This window comes from Panthera tigris, chromosome B2, assembly GCF_018350195.1.
Source record: "Panthera tigris isolate Pti1 chromosome B2, P.tigris_Pti1_mat1.1, whole genome shotgun sequence".
Taxonomy (NCBI): domain Eukaryota; kingdom Metazoa; phylum Chordata; class Mammalia; order Carnivora; family Felidae; genus Panthera; species Panthera tigris.
Genome location: NC_056664.1, coordinates 70,100,782 through 70,113,524, shown reverse-complemented (window position 1 = coordinate 70,113,524; position 12,743 = coordinate 70,100,782). Strand labels below are relative to the sequence as shown.

Genomic DNA, 12,743 nt, shown 5'->3' with positions numbered 1-12,743 from the left:
AGTTTCTGTGGATAGGTCTGCTACAAACCTGATCTGTCTTCCCTTGTAGGTTAAGGAGTTTTTCCCCTTGCTGCTTTCATGATTCCTTGCCTGAGTATTTGTGAATTTGACTATGATATGCTTTGTTGATGGTCAGTTTCTGTTGAATCTAATGGGAATCCTCTGTGCTTCCTGGATTTTGATGTCTGTGTCTTTTCCCAGGTTAGGAATGTTTTCCACTATGATTTGTTCATATAACCCTCTACTCCTTTTTCTCTCTCTTCATCTTCTGGGACCCCTGTGATTCTGATGTTGTTCCTTTTTAATGAGTCAGTGATTTCTCTAATTCTTAAATCATGCTCTTTTGCCTTAGTCTCCCTCTTTTTTCCTGCTTCATTATTCTCCGTAAATTTGTTCTCTATATCGCTGATTCTCTGCTCTGCCTCATCCATTCTTGCTGTTGTGGCATCCATTCAAGATTGCAGCTCAGTTCCAACAGTTTTTGTTTCATCCTGACTAGCTTTTACTTCTTTTATCTCTGCAGAAAGGGGTTCTAATCTATTTTTGACTCCAGCTAGTATTCTTATTATCATGATTCTAAATTCTGGTTTGGACATCTTGCTTGTATCTGTGTTGGTTAAATCCCTGGCTGTTGTTTTTTTCCTGCTATTTCTTTTGGGGTGAATTCCTACTGAGTTCTGTGGTTCAGGTTGTGCAGATTGTTGCATTAATCCTCAAATCAGTTTTCTAGGTTTGTAGGATGGTTTAGTGTTGATCTGGCTGTATTTCATGGATGTGAGACACAAAAAAACTTCCATGCTGTTCTGCCATCTTGGCTCCTCCTCCCCAACATCATTTTTTGAAGAGCTTATCTTTTCCCCATTAAATGCTCTTGGTACCCTGATCAAAAATTAGTTGACCATATATGTGTGGATTTGTTTCTAGACTCTTAATTCTATTTTATTGGTCTATGTTTTTATGCCAATACCCATACTGTTTTGATTAATGTAGCTTTGTAGTATAATTTGAAATCAGGATATATGATGACTCCAGTTTTCTTTTTCCTTTCTCAAGATTATTTTGGCTATTCAAGGTCTTTTGTGGTTCCATACAAATTTTGGGATTTTTTTTGTTATTCTGTAAAAACTGCTTGGAATTGTGATAGGGACTTTATTGAACCTATAAATGGCTTTCAGCAGTATGGTCATTTAAATAATACTAATATCTCTGATCAATGAACAAAAGATATCTTTCCCTTTATTTATGTCTTTTTCAGTTGCTTTCATCAGTATCTTATAGTTTGCAGTGTATAGATCTTTCATCTTTTTCATTAAATTTATTCCTATTTTATTCTGTTTGATGCTATTGTAAATGGGAATGTTTTCCTGATTTATTTTTCAGATAGTTCATTTTTAGTGTATGGATATGCAACTGATATTTGTATGTTGATTTTGTGTCCTGCAACTTTACTGAATTTGTTTATTAGTTCTAACAGTTTTCTGATGGAGTCTTTAACGGTTTCTCTGTAGAAGATCATATAATCTGCATAGAAAGACAGTTTTACTCCTTCCTTTTTGATTTGGGAGACTTTTATTTGTTTTTTTTTTTTTTTTTGCTTGATTGTTCTGGCTATTACTTCCAGTACTATGCTGAATAGGAGTGCTTAGAGTGGGCACCCTTTTATTGTTCCTGATCTTAGAAGAACATTTCATTATGAGTATGATGTTAGTTGTAGGTTATCTCTATGATGGCCAGAACTCATACTTGATGATTTTACCACTATAAGTTTAATTCTGAAATCTCTGAGATAAGAGAGAGGGGTAAGAGGTTAGGAGAAAAGAAAGAGAGAGAACACTTTTTTTATAGTAAGGCTCAGTTTTGCTATCCTTCGAAACTTCTCCATATAAAAGCACAATGGAACTTCTTGTTCTGGCTTGGGAAGCATTGCTCAAAATTTAGTCTAAACTCTATGTCATATTATGGTTTTGTTGTAATCAATTCTTTTATCTAGATTATAGATTAGTGGTTTATTCAGTGATGTAATAATGAAGTGGGCTATAATAGGCTACTATAATGGTTTTAATTTTCACCTGAAAGAATTTTTTTGTACATATGTTGAGAGATAATGAATAAAAATAAAGAGACTCCATATATAATAACTATTAGAAGGACAGTCTTAGTATTTTAGAGCTGGTAATTTCAAATTAATTCTCTCTTGATCCTTTCAATAACTGTGTGAAACATGCAGGGAAGTATTATTTTCAATTTGTAGCTTAGGAAATTTTGGCTCAGAAAGTTTAAATGACTAGCCAAAATCATGTGACTAAGAAGTGACAACAAGCACATGCAGATATGCCTCTAAACACTAATCCAGTGCTTTTCCAATTATGTTACTCTGTCTTGCATATAGAATTAAATAAATTTTTTAAAAACTCCAAAAGCTAAAGATTGAATAAAATTTTTAAAATAAGTTTCCCCATATTTGACTAAACTGTGATAAGATGAAAATGATGAATTATGATTAACCCATTCATAGCATTTTTATTATGCACTTGCCATGTGTCAGACACTGAGCTAGGTACTAGAAGTTCAATGGGATGCAAAGTAAGTAGGGTTCCTTGTTTCATAGAACCAACAGTTTGAGGAAGACCATCATTTTTCACATAAAAAAATGACTATGTCAGTGTGATTGTGATAACAAATTGGAGCTTATGAAAACTTCTCCTGGGAATGACATTTACTCTGAGGTCCCTTAGACAGGAAGTTAGCCAGAGACAAGACATGGATGAGGAGGGATTTTCTTTATCCAGAAATAATATCAAGTTTAATTTAATCATCTTAAAAGCAGAGAAAATTAAGTTCTTACTACAGCTCTTTGTCTACATTCAGATTCTGACATTAGAGAGAGAGAGAGAGAGGGTGGGAGGAAGAAGGAAAGAGATGGTGCTTCAAATGAGCTGGTGCCTGATAATTAATTACCATGGCTTCTTGATTTTCATTATTATAGTTTAGTTGAAACTTTGAAGAAAAAAAGCCCCACAGGGTTTGGGGGATGTCTAATAAGATATTGTGTCACAGAAAAAATGATTAGTTAGAGGTTCAAATTTAATTGTCTTAATAAGGCACTTAATCATTCATGACAGACAGGAGAAGCCACAAAGGACTGCAATTCTAAGGCCTTCCGTTTTAAGTGTTCAAAAGCTCATTAGTAAAAACTAGGGTGTAAAATTATTTTATGCAGAGGTCTCAGTTATTGTTAATCTCCATTTGTGGAGTTTCTTTGTATTCATCCTTTGCAATAGCATGAAAAAAATTTTGAAGGAGTCCCTATGCAGAGGTAATAATAAGCATCATCATGGCAAAATAGAATGAACCAGAAATTACTTTGAAAATAAAATTTTGGCCATGAGGGACTGAATGGCTTTCATTATAACTAAAACAATAAATAGAGCACAGACTTTGATTAACTGGAAGCTTGGAGAATGGATTTGTTTGGCCAATTATTAAAAATCTTTTAAAAATAAACTCACCTTTTAAAGGGGGATTTTTTCATGCTTTTTTTTTTTCTGATTATAATAATATGTGCTAATGTTAGAAACTTGGAAAATAATTTTTTTAAGTTTTATAGAAGACAATAATATCCAGTCATTAAGTTAAAGTAATTCAACAACTAGGCACCAGTTACATTTTAATGTATTTCCTTCAGGTCCTTTAAGAGTTTGTATACATAATTAAATATATGAAAAAACTGACACGTACTGTGTAACATTTCATATTTTTGTCAGTTATATTATGAAGATTCTCACATAACTATTTCTAATTTTTAAATTTTTATTTCTGTCTACTATTTTAACGTGTAGATGTGCCACACATTATTTAATTATTGTTCTTATGCTAGATACCTTGGATGTATGTGTTGTTGTTTTTTCTTTTTTTTTGCATTCATAAAAATGCTTGAATAAATAGCCTTGCTCAGGGTCTGTTTTTTTTTCCTTTTTGCATAGATTCCAATGAAGGAATATTTAAAGTGTATATTAATACTTATATTTAAAGAGCGTGAATGTTTAAAATGTATTTATATGTGTTATAAAATTCCATGCTCAGTATGTCTCATTTGTTTTTTTGTGACAATTTGTACAAAATATACATTCATTTGTTTTTATGCCTAATAATGTTAGGAAAGTACACATTCCACTACATCTTATAAACCTTGAAAATTACTCATTAAATTATTGTATCAAGTGATAATGGTAGTCTGAGCTGATATGTGTGCATCCCTCCTAACCTAAAATCTTTAAACTTACAGAAAATTTATTTTAAAAAAATAACCTATCACAGTCTGGTGTAAAAGAAAAAATAAAATCAAGATATTTGTAGGAATTACTGAAAATAAGAAAGCAGATGGCATTGGGATCTCAGAGAAACAAGAGAAGAGAAAAAGTGTGGGAAATCAAATAGCTATGTCCTGGTTAAGGAGATTATAGGGAATGCATTACATCGCTTTCTCACCATGCTGAAAATAGCTGACCAGTATCTAGCTAATGTGTATTTAGGCATTTGGTCCTGCCTGTGCTCATGAATTCCTTAGACCATGTTATCTGTGGAATATCTTATCCTGTTCTCTACCCTGCTTTGGCATCTGCTCTTTTGTAGTCTTGGTTTTTTTTGCAAGCTTTCTATACTTTCTGTAAGTTCTTTCTGGCACATAGTCACTGACATATTGCACAATGTTTTCCCTATAATGTATGCCTAATAAATATGGACGCTTGAGAGCAACTCGGAGAGATTTCCCTTAGCCTCCCTCTCACCTCTCTTGACTTGTAAAGTCTTGGGCAATCCTTTCTGCTGTCCTGGCTTTGCTGGACAAAACCAAAAGCCGAACCCACACATAGCCCAAAACAAATGGGAAAACTGTTGCGGAGAAACAAGTCCAGGGATATTACAAGCTAAGAGTCAACACACACAAAGGCAAATGTTGTGTATGGTTGAATTATCAACTTAAAAGATTGCTTGTGTGTCTGCACTCCTATCCCTTGGAGTTCTCCCTAAATGAATTAATGTGTCTGAAGAGAACATTTAGAGTGAATGCTTTGGTCAGACAGAGAGGTAGAAGTGAAAGGACATCTTGTCATCAGGGAAACAGTTAAAATTGCTCTCCATGCCCACCCCGAGTGAAGTTCTCTTTGTTTTAGGACTCATAGATATTGGTCTATAGCTTGCCTGTCTGCTTCCCCCATGTTCTTGTATAAGCATGCTCAACTTAGATAACACAGAGACAGCATTCATCTCCTCATTTAGAGGGAGGTCTGTTGGAGAGCTAGAATATTACAAGTGCAGGAGACAAGTTACTCATGCCAATCAACATGCTCCTTCATTCATAAGTATGTACCACCAACCAAGGATCAGTAGATATTGGAGGAAAACAAATAGCATTTCCTTTTACCATTGAATTATCTTGTTACCTTTGTAGAAAATCATTTGACCTTATTTCTCAATTCTATATTATATTCCATTGATCTTTATGTCTACTCACTCACTAATACCAAACTATCTTGATATCTGTGGCTTGAAATCATGTAGGCCAAGAGTTCCAACTTTTCCTTCTTTTGAAAGATTAATTGGCTAAGAATTATTCATTTACATACAAATTTTAAAACTCAGATTGTTAATTTCTACAAAATGCTGCTGAAATATTTTATTGGGAATACATCAAATCTATAAATTAATTTGAGAAGAATTGACATATACTGAGTCTTTTAATCCATGAACATGGTGTATCTCTTCATTTATTTAAATCTTTAATTTTTCTCAATAATGTTTTAAAGTTTTCACCATAGGAGTTTTGGCCTCCTTTGGTTAGGTTTATTTCTAGGTATTTCATGATTTAGATGTTATTGCAAATGAAGTTGATTGCCATTTTTTTACTGTTGATTTTTTTACTGCTGATTTTTACAATTGATTTTTTGTATATTAACATTATCTTGCACCCTTCCAAATCTAACTTATTAATTTTAGTAATTATTTTTTGCATAGTTTTTGTATTTTGTGTACATATGCAATCATAGGGACTTAGGGACACTATTTTTTTTTTCTTTTCTGTTCCTTGTGCCTTTTCTTTTCCTTTCCTTTCCTTTTCTATTCTTTGCTTTGCTTTCTTCTTTGTTAAAATTTCCAGGACATTAACACAAGAGGCAAAGTTTATCTTTGACCATATTATGTTAGTTTTAGATGTTTTATATGCTATCTATCAAAATGAGGACGTTTCCTGCTATTCTTAGTTTTTTTTTTTTTTGAGAGTTTTATTATGATTAGGTATTGAATTTGTCAAATTTCATCCATTGAAATGATTATATTATTTATCTTAGTCTGTTAATATGGTGGACTATGCTGATTAATTTTTGAATGTTAAGACAACTTTGCATTTGTGACATAAACCTTACATGGTTTTGTTGTATGTATTTGTACATATTGATGGATTGGGTTTGTTAATATTTACTGAAGGATATTTGCATCTGTGTTCAGAAGAGATATTGGTCTATTGAAGTCTTCATTAGGTTTGGTGTTACAGTTTGTCCATACAAAATGAGTTGGGCAGTGTTCTCTAATTTTTTTAAACAAAAAGTTCTCTCTCTTTAGCAGTCAAGCTAATGGTTGATCAATTTGTTGATATTTGCAAAAATATAGATTTAGGTTTTGTCAATTTTCTGTATTGTCTGTTTTCTATTTTAGTAATTTATTTTTTAAATCTTTATTGTTCCCTTTCTTCTACTTACTTTGGATATATTTTACTCATAGATTCTGAAAGTAAAACCATTGGACATTGTCTTAGACGCTTTTTTTAAACAAGCATTTTATATACTTCTTTAGCTTCATCCCACAAATTGACATACTATATTTTCACTATTATTCGATTAAAAATATTTGCTAATTTGTTTTGTGAGGTCTTAACTGATGCTTGGTAAGCATCTTTATGACTTATTTTGAACTCTCTATTGGATAAATAACTTATTTACATTTTTATTAAGATAGATACTTGGAGATTTACTTTATTCTTTTGTTTGGAACCTATTCACTTTTTCTTCATTTCCACTGACTCTCTGTATTGGTTTCTGTGCATTGGGTAAAACAACCATTTATCCCTGTCTTTAGAGACTGGTCTCTTGTAGGAGATAAACCTTGTCTATCAGCCTAACCCAAGATCCTTGTTACTTCTCAAACCTTTGTGATTGTCCAAGCCACTTTGTTTTTAGTGGCTCCCAGTACTTGAAGTTATGCCAATACCCATCAGTGTGCAAAGAGGGGATTATAGTCAGCACCTAGATACAGACTTATTGGAAGCCAGACCCTCAAGCAATAGCTGAGAAAGTATGGAAGATGGGCATTTTTGCCTTATTCCTCTGCACTGAGCCTACATTTATAACTGATGAGGGGTGCTCTTTTGCCCATTTAAAAACTGTTTTTTTTTCTTTTATAGTTCTGTGGGACTCATAAATTCAAGTCCCATTATGTATCAGAGCCAGGTGATTTGGGGGCCCATTCCCAGGAAGACAACCATGAAAGCTGAGGTGCTAGGGTGTGGACAAATTCCTTCCAGGGAGATGTTGATGACTTGTTTTTGTTGTTGGAGCAAGCCAGGGGTAGAAGAAATGTCCGTTGGCTCTTTAAGACTCTGGGTATGCTTCCAGTCAGCACCAAGATGTATGCTCAATAGAAGTCATATCAGGCAGTAGCTTGTGAAATATACAGTCAAACTCTTTCCAGGGAAGGACTTAAGATAGATATTTTTGCTTTCTGTCTCTGTGCTGAGCCTGGGGGTATATATATTCAGCTCAAGTCTTCAATCACCTGTTTAATATTACTTCCTTGTTTGCTATAGCCTTGTGCAACTCATGAACACAAGCCCTATTGGTTTTCAGAACTGGGCAATTTGGTAATTCATCTTGACAGTGGTAGTGTTAAAAGTTGGAGCACTACAGGTGTGGTGTAAACCCTTTGCTCCTTAGGAAGAAGGTGGTAGTTGGGGGCTCTCTCCCGATTGTTTGGTGCCATACCAAGGGTGAGGTTTTTAATGGAGAGTGTTTCCCAGCCTTTTCTACCAGTTTTGACATGGGTATTTTCTGAGTCATCTGATATATAGGAGTCACTCGACTAGTTTCTGGATTTCTTTCAGAGGGAATCGCTCCATGTAAAGCAGTATATTCAGTGCATCTATGTGACGAGAGAAATTCAGGAGCCTCCTATGTTGGAATTTTGGTCGACAGTAGTGCATTTCTTGTGCAGGTCTGCTGGAGACAAATCTTCCTTCTTCTTTCGTTTTTTCTGAGAATGTCTTTATTTTGTTTTCCCAATCGACAAATATGTCACTATTCTTCCCCTTATTTAATTGCCTGCACTGTCCCTTCTACCTTCAGGGAAAAGCCACAAAGACACCGAGGAGGGAGATTCTGGTTATTTCTCAATTCTACTACCTTCCATTGTATGCCTGCTTTTGTTTATTTTTTGAAACCCTTAAGTAGTTGTTTTTTTTAGAGTTTGCCCAGAGTTTACAATTTTTAGTGTGAACCAGAGGGTTGATTTGGACAGGAGTCATGTTACCATACCAGACACAAAATTCTGTTCTTTAGTTTTTATATCTAGCACAATAGTATAATAACTATTGTATGCTTACTACTTTTTAATTTTTTTAAATTTTTTTTAATGTTTATTTATTTCTGAGACAGAGAGAGACAGAGCATGAATAGGGGAGGGGCAGAGAGAGAAGGAGACACGGGATCCAAAGCAGGCTCCAGGCTCTGAGCTGTCAGCACAGAGCCCGATGCGGGGCTCAATCTCATAAACCATGAGATCATGACCTGAGCCGAAGTCGGTTGCTCAACCAACTAAGCCACCCAGGCGCCCCTGTATGCTTACTACTTTTTAATATTTTTAAGTGAAATTTATTGTAAAAGGTAATTAATTGAATTATATACTATGCAAAAGAGTGAGGTAGTTATATATTGAAATGTAATTATACATAAACAAGTATAATTTGTTTCAGAACAAAAAGTAGAGAATATGCATTTGAGTATGTTATCCATTTTAAAATTTTAGAATAATTTTAATGCCATATAAGACAAATATCATCTCATTGTTGTTCTCTTTCTTATTCTTTTCTTGAATATGCTAGCATATTGTTTTCTTCTAAATGAAATTTAATAGCACATTGTTATTTGACCATTGTTTAATTCTTTATACAGTTTTTTAAAAAAATATCACTGGATGTTGTCACTACTTGACTTAAGACTCTTCAGTAATGTCCTTTAGAGTTCATTATAATGGGGTGTCCGGGGGGCTCAGTTGGTTAAGCGTCTGACTTCGGCTCAGGTCATGATCTCATGGCTCGTGAGTTTGAGCCCCGCATCAGGCTCTGTGCTCGCAGCTCAGAGTCTGGACACTGCTTCTGCTTCAAATTCTGTATCCCTCTCTTGCTCTGCCCCTCCCCACTCATGCTTTCTCTCTCTCTCTCTCAAGAATAAAATTAAAAAATAAAAAAATAAAGTTCATTATAATTATGATAGGAAATAATTTTAGAACTATTTTTAATGTTTATTTTTTTATTTTGAGAGAGAGAGCATGAGCAGGGGAGGGGGAAGAGAGAGAGGGAGAGAGAATACCAAGTAGGCTCCACACTGTCAGTTTAGAGCCTGTTGTGGGGCTCCATCCCAGGAACTGTGAGATTATGACCTGAGCTGAAATCAAGAGTCAGATGCTTAACTGACTGAGCCACCCAGGTGCCCCAGAATGATTAAGTGGTAAGACACATGTCAACATTTTATTTCATCTATTCCTCTAAACCTAAGTCATAGAAATGTTAAATACATATTTAGAGAAGATGACAGTATCTGAACTTTTAGCTATTGTATAATGAATGAGTCTTCTCATTGCACTTAGGAGAAATATAGCCTCAGTCAAAGTAGTGGTTAGAATAAGTTACATTTTGCTGGATTGACAAGCAGCCACAAGTTCTTTATTCACAAAATTTAATGTATATTTAGAGCCAGATTATTACTTAAGTTGTCATCATTAAATAGTTTGGGAGCTGACTTGTGTGAGAGGAACATGATGGCACTGAACAACAGGAAAGTGGTTAGAGAGATACATGAAGAAGGTCACTGGGAGAAATACTACTTACTGGCTACGTTTTTTGATTAATTAATTTAACATTATTATTATTATTTTATTACTTTACTAAGAATGGCTCTGTACCCCAAATATAAAAGCAAGGACATTTTCTTTCCTTTCTTCCTAACTGCCCTAAAGTTCTAGCATCTGGGACTCTCCTGAGTATGTAAGTATAATAACTCTGCCGTTTTATGGGTAACTGCCTTTTTCAATCTACTCTTTGACCCTAAGCAATATTTTTATTTCCTAAGTAGTATTTCTAATAGGATTTTCACATTTTAAGATTTTACTTGAAACAAATTAGAGTTGAACATTTGAGAGTTGAGGAGAGTCTACACAGATCTAGCATCCAGGTGACTTCTGGCATTTTTCTTTTTAGTGTATATAATTTATTAAAGCTCTCTCTTTTTTATGAGTCCACTGTAAATTTTTCTACATTCTAAATGTTTTGGCTTAATGGCGTGGGACTCAGTTCTCCATGTACTTGCTCCTATAAAAGAGAGAAAATAGTTATTTTATTAACAACTATTTAGTATACCAACAACTATTAAGAGTTTAGAAAAATATTACTTTAAAAAGTATTTGAAACTCAAACTATTATATGTGGAATAATCTTTGTGATTCTTTCTATTTAGTGGAAGATGTTATAACATATTGAGAAGTTTAAAAGAGTTCTGTTTCATTGTTTAGGTAACAGAGCATGAATAAACTTCTATCTCCAAAGTCCTACAATGTTATGGTTCTGTGACCTTTGGTTATTTAAATGATATTATTGTTAGCATACAACAATAATAGCACAATGCCAGTCATGAACTTCATGATACACATTCATAGAATCTACCACTCTGACTAAAACACATATGGCCTCAAACTGAAGAAGACAGTTAATGCCAGAGAAAAATGACAGATGTCCCTCAAGACTTATGCTCAAATAATGGTAGATTCAAAGCCAGGTCAGCATTTCCCAGAGCCTGATATTTCATCATGGCTCTGCCAACACAGCTTGATCAATGTCTTCAAAGGAAAGGGAGAGGCAAACAGATGACTAACTTCAAGCATTTGTCATTGAGACCAAGCATGGGGCAGTCATAGGCAGTGTGATGGATGTCACAGAGAAGCCTCTTTGTATCTGCCAGTCAAATGGAGTAATCGTGAATGTATTTAATAATATAGGAGAATCCTCATTTCTCACCTTCTTCTTCCCTGAATTTTCCTGGACATTGTTAATATCCTGCAGTGCCAAGATGATATGGCCAGAAAAGGGGAGTTAGGGACACAGAAGAAGAAAGGAAAGACCCCTATGTTTGGATTTTCCAGAGACCATTTTCTCTTCCTTTTTCATTTCACAAAATAAAATACCTACATGTATATGATTAGATAACATACATGGTGGAAAAAAATAAGGATTTGGATTCAGAAGACATGAATTTGGGGCCCTATTCTACCACTCACCTGATGTGAGACCTTTGGCAAGTTTTCTACATATTCCAAGTTTCATCATTCTCATCAATTAAAATAGGAATAATAAAGCCTGCTTCATAGGATTTCATTGGGATTATTGTATATGCAAGTACCTGGCACATAGAAGGAAAGGCTTTATAAAGATTTAAGAGGGAAAAAAAACCAACATAAAAATGTATATTTGTATATGTATACATTTACATAGAAAGAAGGACAGGGGATTCTTGTATATCACTTTTTCTAATATAAGTCAAGCCAAAAGCAGGCTATTTCCAGTAGTGTTTTTATTAGTAAAATTCAAACAGTCAACAATAACTACACACACACACATACAGACACACACACACACACCATACATATATGTATATTTTTGGTAGTGTATCTTCACTGTTATACAAATGCTGCATTAACTAGTACTCTAGCAGAAAGAGTGTCAAAACTAATAGTCTTTGTTTTATTTAAGAAAACATGCTGCTAAAAAAAAAGAGAGAACATGCTGCTGCTATACTATCTAGACTTTGCCATCCTTTTGGAGTAATTAGTTGACTTTTAAACTAGTATAATATAATAATGACATTTATAAATCATAATTCTTTCAACAAATAATCTTTAGTTCCGTTAGTGACTAAAAATATTACTTGATATATCTGGCAAGATGACTAGTTTCTTCTTTGATAATTTAATGGATGTTTGAGAATAATTTTATTTCTAAGATTCTAATTTGCTTCTAAATTTTTAAATACTTTTCTGTAAGACCCCCCAGATGAAGAGGATGATTCCTTTAATAAAGATGCTGGCCTATGTAAGATTCATTCAATTCAGGAGTATTGGATTTCTTATCTCATCCCTAGGAAGTGGTGTGTTACCAGATGTCAGGAAGCGTAGTCTTTGTGAGTGTGGAAAATGAATCCATTAACCCTGGAATTAGCTGACTACAGTGCTCAGCAGGTCATGGGTAAAAGAGAAAGGGACAAGGAGAATGAAAATATAGGAAATAACAAGAGTGTGTATGCACCCATACAGCCACACACACACTGTGAAAGACAAAGATGAACACAAAGATGCAAATAGTGGGTAGTAAGAACAAGCATTGATGTTTGAAATATACTGTTAGAATATTAAGCTTTCTTAAATACCACCTA

The 12,743-nt window shown here is 34.2% G+C and overlaps 1 pseudogene; it reads right to left on the bottom strand.

Annotated features, from left to right (window-relative positions):
- LOC107180365 overlaps nt 1-12,743 on the bottom strand; it is a 35,213-nt pseudogene that overhangs the window by 10,025 nt on the left and 12,445 nt on the right.